The sequence below is a fragment of the Montipora capricornis genome, chromosome 9, assembly GCF_036669925.1.
Source record: "Montipora capricornis isolate CH-2021 chromosome 9, ASM3666992v2, whole genome shotgun sequence".
NCBI classification, from domain to species: domain Eukaryota; kingdom Metazoa; phylum Cnidaria; class Anthozoa; order Scleractinia; family Acroporidae; genus Montipora; species Montipora capricornis.
Window position 1 is genome coordinate 2,575,136 of NC_090891.1, and position 7,500 is coordinate 2,582,635.

The window sequence follows — 7,500 nt, forward strand, 5'->3', positions numbered from 1 at the left end:
AAGTGGTTAACAACTTTGTGTCCCTTACATCCTTGATAAATTATGTTGTTATGACATTTGTGCTGAGGGATTGATTGAGAAGTAAGCAAGTTTGTACTTTTCATTTTTGGTTGTTAAGGACGGTGCCTACTATTGTTATTGCGCATACGTTCTGCGCATCTCCAGATACTCGGATTTCCTATCGCCGATGCTTACTAATACAGGGATATTTTTGCGAGGTTTAAAACTATACGAAGAAAGTAGATCTTAGTAAGTACTCTTGGTGTCCACAAAGAAAATTGGCGGTAGCCATGCATTTTTGAGAGATAATTAAGCTTCAATTTGAGAAAAAACACCATACATTGCTTTGTATTTCAAAGCTTTTTACAAATATTACTCATGAATTATCTTTGAAAAATGTGTGGTTACTCCCAATTTTCTTTTTGGATTTCAATAACCCTTGTTAATATCTACATTTCCTGCATAATCACACACCGGGGCAAAAATATCTTTAATTAGTAGGCACCGTCCTTAAGTCTGAAGAATATACAATGCAGATATTTTAATTTTTCACACTTTTTATTTACGTTGTGCTGTATACAACATATAAGCCATTTTTGAAGAGCACCTTGAACTTGGAAAGTGTGGGCTATATACATTGAGTCATTGTTTTATTATTACTAATTTTATTATCATTATAATAATAATAATATATTATTATTATTATTGTTATTATTTCCAAAAGGACGTAAAAGCAGCAATTTTGTAACAATCTTAATGAAGAGAACAAGACTTTTAAATTTGAAAAAAGACATGTTTCGGCAACTCCTGTGCCATCATCAGTTTGTGGATGGAATAACAATGATGTACAATATATAGCGGAAAATTAGAATAACAATGGTGTGATACAACAACTGATTACAAAGAGAGATTGAGATTTAGATGAAACAATTGTTGATTAAGGGAGGGTCTCTCCCTATGAATGTGCAATGCCTCCTTGATTTTTAATTGTGTCCGTGCTGTTTCTTGATCTATGACAACAAAGCATTCGCTCGAGCAAAGTGCCCGACACCCAGGTGACTCCTGTAAATGCTTAAAAATGTGAGAGGCCTTATCCATATTTAAGTGCTTGTTTATGTGTGTGCAAATGTGTCGGAAGTCTTGCCAACATAGCAGGCACCGCAGCCTGCACAACCAAATCTATAAACAACGCATGATTTGAGCTCTTTGGGGATAAGGTCTTTCACGCTAAACAAAGAGCCGATTTTGAACGAAGAAAACACTAGCTTGATATTAAAGCTGTTGTCACAAAAACGCTGAATGGTTCTGCGAATCCGCTTTTGTGCAATAGCAGAAAATTTGCCCAGGTAAGGTAATTTAACGTAGGAACACTCTGGGCTGTTGTTGCCATTTTGTCTGTTAAACTGAAAAATCTTATTGACAGCGGAATTAATAGCCTTATCCAGCACACATTATCGACAAGGCTATTAATTCCACCATCAACAAGTTTTTTCAGTTTAACAGCCAAAATGGCAACAACAGCCCAGAGTGCTCCTACGTTAATTACCTTATGTGGGCAACTTTTCTGCTATTGCACAAAAGCGGATTCACAGAACCATTCAGCATTTTTGTGACAACAGCTTTAATATCAAGCTAGTGTTTTCTTCGTTCAAAATCGGCTCTTTGTTTAGCGTGAAAGACCTTATCCCTAAAGAGCTCAAATCATGCGTTGTTTATAGATTTAGTTGTGCAGGCTGCGGTGCCTGCTATGTTGGCGAGACTTCCCGACACATTTGCACACGCATAAACGAGCACTTAAATATGGATAAGGCCTCTCACATTTTTAAGCATTTACAGAGTCATCTGGGTGTCGGGCACTTTGTTCGAGCGAATGCTTTGTTGTCATAGATCAAGCAACAACACGGACACAATTAAAAATCAAGGAGGCATTGCACATTCATTGGGAAAAACCCTCCCTAAATCAACAATTGTTTCATGTAAATCTTAATCTCTCTTTGTAATCAGTTGTTGTATCACACCATTGTTATTCTAATTTTCCGCCATATATTGTACATCATTTTTATTCCATCCACAAACTGATGATGATGGCACAGGAGTTGCCGAAAAATGGCTTTTTTCAAATTTAAAAGTCTTGTTCTCTTCATTAAGATTATTATTACTATTATTATTATTATTATTATTATTATTATTATTATTACTATTATTTGAAGTCACTGTCTCTGTCTTAACCTTGGGATTTAGTTGAGGTATGTAGCCAGTGTAGCTGCTGGGATATTTTATTATAGGGTTGTTTCAACACACATGAATAAATCCTTTGTTGCTTTGTGTTTTTGCGAACCTGCAAGGGAGTTTGCAAGTGGTAAAGCTGCAAGTGCAAACTACACTTAACCATGCCACTTGCAGCCCACTAGAGGCCAAAACACATTGGAGCAACTATGAATTTACTTGTACAAGTTTGAACAATGCCACTATAAAATATCCCGCTAGCTATGCAGGCTATGGTAGATGAGAAGGTTGCTTTTGCCAAATAAATAAAACTAATAGTAATAAAGCAGGTTGTCCATTCAAGTGAAAGCATGTGGGTTTTCTGCACTGTTTTTGGCTTAGTTGCTTCACTGACCAATACGTACATGACGACAGGCTAACCAACTGTCACAGAGACTTCATTAACGAATTAAGTCACACCTCTTGCTGAAGGCTATTTTCCCTTAGTTTTATAGTGTTGTTCTGCTGATTGTTCATTTCTATGGTGATGATAATTATGATTTGTCATAACATTCAACCACCACTGATGACAGGGTGGACTAAAAAAATTTGCCTCAAACAAGTGACTGATCATTATCAATTATGAGGATGCCTTTCCTACATCTACATCTACATCTACATGTTCCAGCACTCGGCAAAGTCCCTTTTTGACTCGTGGCTGTTTCAGCTTAGGTGGCCTCATACACCACAAGCCTTTTGTGAGACATCATCGCCAAGCCGGCCACTTCTGCTGGAGAGAACGGAACAGCCACAACACCGGGGACTTTATCCCCTACTCTTCTCGAATAGTGTGTGGGTTTTTTAACGTCCCACAGGGAACTTAATGAACATAGAAGATATTTGTGAGACGGGGCCTACGGTTTATAGTCCTTATCCGAGAAGACTTGAAAGTCTGTCCATTTGCAGATGAAACTTTCTCCTCAGTTATTTTTTAAGATCCTGAGTGTTGATCCGGCCGGGGTTCGAACCCGAGACCTCCCTCATGACAGCCCGATGCTCAACTAACTGAGCCACCGGTGCGCGGTGGCGGTGATGGTTTCCGAACAGAAGGGGAAGGACTCATGTTTTCATCCAACCATCCGCTACCAAAGTATCGATGACACGCGCCACGCTTTCTGACGGTTCATTGAAAGACTTTCTTGATGTCTTTTGGTCTCCCCCTCCTGCTCACCGTACTGGCGCCGAATCTGTTCCCCGTGCGTTTCCCGGTATATCCTTTTTATTTTACGAATCTGCTGGCGATTGGCTTTTTCTTCTGTTGGAGAACTTCTTCACCAAGCGAAGTTTCTTTCGCAGTTGCGTGACAGTTTGTGGTGAGACAGCGGAGGCAAAGGTCCTGGGATCGAGGTCACTGCGCCGACCTGCCCGTCCCAGGGTATTATTTGAGGACTCTCTAGGGTGAGGAGGATCTTAGCCAAAACAGCCGAGCCTTGCAATGCATGTAGGAGAGCAAAAATGGCGACTCTAGAGGATGCTGTCTGTAATGTCCGTCAGCTTGAAACAATTAATTTACCGGATGAACAGCCTCAAATAGAAGCACCCCCGGCTTCGGTGACTTACATTTCTAATTTTGACACGAATTTCGAGGACAGCAAAGAGTACACGTTTATGCAACAGAAATGACCACGAAAACTCGCTAGATGATGTTTGGTCGAAATTTTAAATTTAGCGGGCTGTACAGCGGGCCGTACTGTAGAATACGGCCCGTTATTTAGCCAATTACAGTGCGCGTACTATCTGAGAGATATAATAAATACATTAACAGTGAATGATTAAAGGTAAGATAACATATATGGCGAAGAAACCTAACCGAAACCCAGGAGGCTTACATGTATACAAGGTTAGGTTCCTCCCAAACAGCAGGAATTGAATAACACATATATAGAGCAAGACGTTTCAGTTACATGTACATGCAGTAATGACACAAGAGTTGGATTGAAGAGGAAATAAAAAGGAAAGGAAGAAGTTAGTAGTTGTTTCATTAAAGAGCTTATACAGCTTGTGTTTAAAGGACATTAGAGTTAAGATATTTTTTATTTCAGAACTATTACGTATTGAAAATTTAGAAAACTGCCTTTATGAGTGTTTATCCTCCAAAGAGGACAGCAGCTGAAAAAAGGAAGCATGGTGGCGGGCATTGTGCTGTAACTATGAATATCTCTCATTAACAGAGAAAAAAAGAGTCAAATTTAGGAGGCAGATTAGTTTGTAAGAAGTCAACCGTACTGCCTGCATTTTGAACAAATTTAAACGTTCTTTAAATATTGCATATGGGGTGAGCCCCCATCACCACCCAACCGGACCGCCCTGCTTACTACCTGTTAGGCCACCCACCCCCCCCGCTTTTTTGTAACATTCGTTACACCCTTTCCAGGTTACTTTTGTAACCGTGAAGACCCCCAACGACCACCGTCAATAGAACTGTATAGAGTATGTGACAATGTTTTACGAAACAGAAATAAATTGATCTAATAAATACTCGCCAACTAGTATCTAGATTTTTTATGCTCAAACCCACCGCCACAGCGATCCAATACACCAGCACCCTGATACTTCCAGGAAAGACAATCGTCCAGTAAAACACACAAGGCAAGAGGGACTCTAAGTACTTGGGTTAACGCTTCCCCCATTAATGGAGCATGTCAAAAATCATAGATGAGTCCTTTAGCTTGTCGGGGTTCTACCCCACCCAACACCTAAACTTAGTTTTGGCTACATTTTTAAGGGAGCAAATATTAACATTTTTTGTCAACAAGTTTTTCGATTGATTTAGTCACCCTGTATGCTGTACCGTTTCAAAACAATTGTATGCTTACATTGAGTATTAGTAATTCCTTCAACTAGAGACGACTCGAAATACACAAAATCAGGAAATGAACAAGACAATATCTACTCCTTATAGTTAATTTTAAGCTACACGTAGAGCTGCCCGTAACTACGACTTGACTTTTGGACGTTTCAATCCACTAACATAATTTGTTGCTCTTCTGTCGCTGTCCAAAAGTTCTCATATCTGACATGTTTCCGTCATTTTCACTTTTCGTTTGAAAGTATGTCACACCTACCAAGCCCTTGTGTACGTCCGCTTCTTCCAAATACTTGCTAACACATGTTATAAAGGCTTTGCTGTCCTCGAAATTCGTGTCAAAATTAGAAATGTAAGTCACCGAAGCCGGGGGTGCTTCTATTTGAGGCTGTTCATCCGGTAAATTAATTGTTTTCAGCTGACGGACATTACAGACAGCATCCTCTAGAGTCCGCCATTTTTGCTCTCCTACATGCATTGCAAGGCTCGGCTGTTTTGGCTAAGATCCTCCTCACCCTAGAGAGTCCTCAAATCACCCTGGGACGGCAGGTCGGCGCAGTGACCCTCGATCCCAGGACCTTTGCCTCCGCTGTCCTCACCACAAACTGTCACGCAACTGCGAAAGAAACTTCGCTTGGTGAAGAAGTTCTCCAACAGAAGAAAAAGCCATCGCCAGCAGATTCGTAAAATAAAAAGGATATACCGGGAAACGCACGGGGAACAGATTCGGCGCCAGTACGGTGAGCAAGAGGGGGACCAAAAGACATCAAGAAAGTCTTTCAATGAACCGTCAGAAAGCGTGGCGCGTGTCATCGATACCATGGTAGCGGAAGTTTGGTAGCGGATGGTTGGATGAAAACATGAGTCCTTCCCCTTCTGTTCGGAAACCATCAACCGCCACCGCGCACCGGTGGCTCAGTTAGTTGAGCATCGGGCTGTCATGAGGGAGGTCTCGGGTTCGAACCCCGGCCGGATCAACACTCAGGATCTTAAAAAATAACTGAGGAGAAAGTTTCATCTGCAAATGGACAGACTTTCAAGTCTTCTCGGTAAGGACTATAAACCGTAGGCCCCGTCTCACAAATTCTTCTATGTTCATTAAGTTCCCTGTGGGACGTTAAAAAACCCACACACTATTCGAGAAGAGTAGGGGATAAAGTCCCCGGTGTTGTGGCTGTTCCGTTCTCTCCAGCAGAAGTGGCCGGCTTGGCGATGATGTCTCACAAAAGGCTTGTGGTAAGTATAGAGGCCACCTAAGCTGAAACAGCCACGAGTCAAAAAGGGACTTTGCCGAGTGCTGGAACATGTAGATGTAGATGTAGATGTAGGAAAGGCATCCTCATAATTGATAATGATCAGTCACTTGTTTTGAGGCAAATTTTTTAGTCCACCCTGTCATCAGTGGTGGTTGAATGTTATGACAAATCATAATTGTCATCACCATAGAAATGAACAATCAGCAGAACAACACTATAAAACTAAGGCAAATAGCCTTCAGCAAGAGGTGTGACTTAATTCGTTAATGAAGTCTCTGTGGACAGTTGGTTAGCCTGTCATGGTTGTACGTATTGGTCAGTGAAGCAACTAAGCCAAAAACAGTGCAGAAAACCCACATGCTTTCACTTGAATGGGACAACCTGCTTTATTACTATTAGTTTTATTTATTTGGCAAAAGCAACCTTCTCATCTACCATAGCCTGCATAGCTAGCGGGATATTTTATAGTGGCATTGTTCAAACTTGTACAAGTAAATTCATAGTTGCTCCAATGTTTTTTGGCCTCTAGTGGGCTGCAAGTGGCATGGTTTAAGTGTAGTTTGCACTTGCAGCTTTACCACTTGCAAACTCCCTTGCAGGTTCGCAAAAACACAAAGCAACAAAGGATTTATTCATGTGTGTTGAAACAACCCTATAATAAAATATCCCAGCAGCTACACTGGCTACATACCTCAACTAAATCCCAGGTTAAGACAGAGACAGTGACTTCAAATAATAGTAATAATAATAATAATAAGAATATATAATAATAATAATAATAATAGTAATAATAATCTTAATGAAGAGAACAAGACTTTTAAATTGAAAAAAGCCATTTTTCGGCAACTCCTGTGCCCATCATCATCAGTTTGTGGATGGAATAACAATGATGTACAATATATGGCGGAAAATTAGATAACAATGGTGTGATACAACAACTGATTACAAAGAGAGATTAAGATTTACATGAAACAATTGTTGATTTAGGGAGGGTTTCTCCCAATGAATGTGCAATGCCTCCTTGATTTTAATTGTGTCCGTGTTGTTGCTTGATCTATGACAACAAAGCATTCGCATCGAACAAAGTGCCCGACACCCAGATGACTCCTGTAAATGCTTAAAAATGTGAGAGGCCTTATCCATATTTAAGTGCTCGTTTAGGCGTGTGCAAAT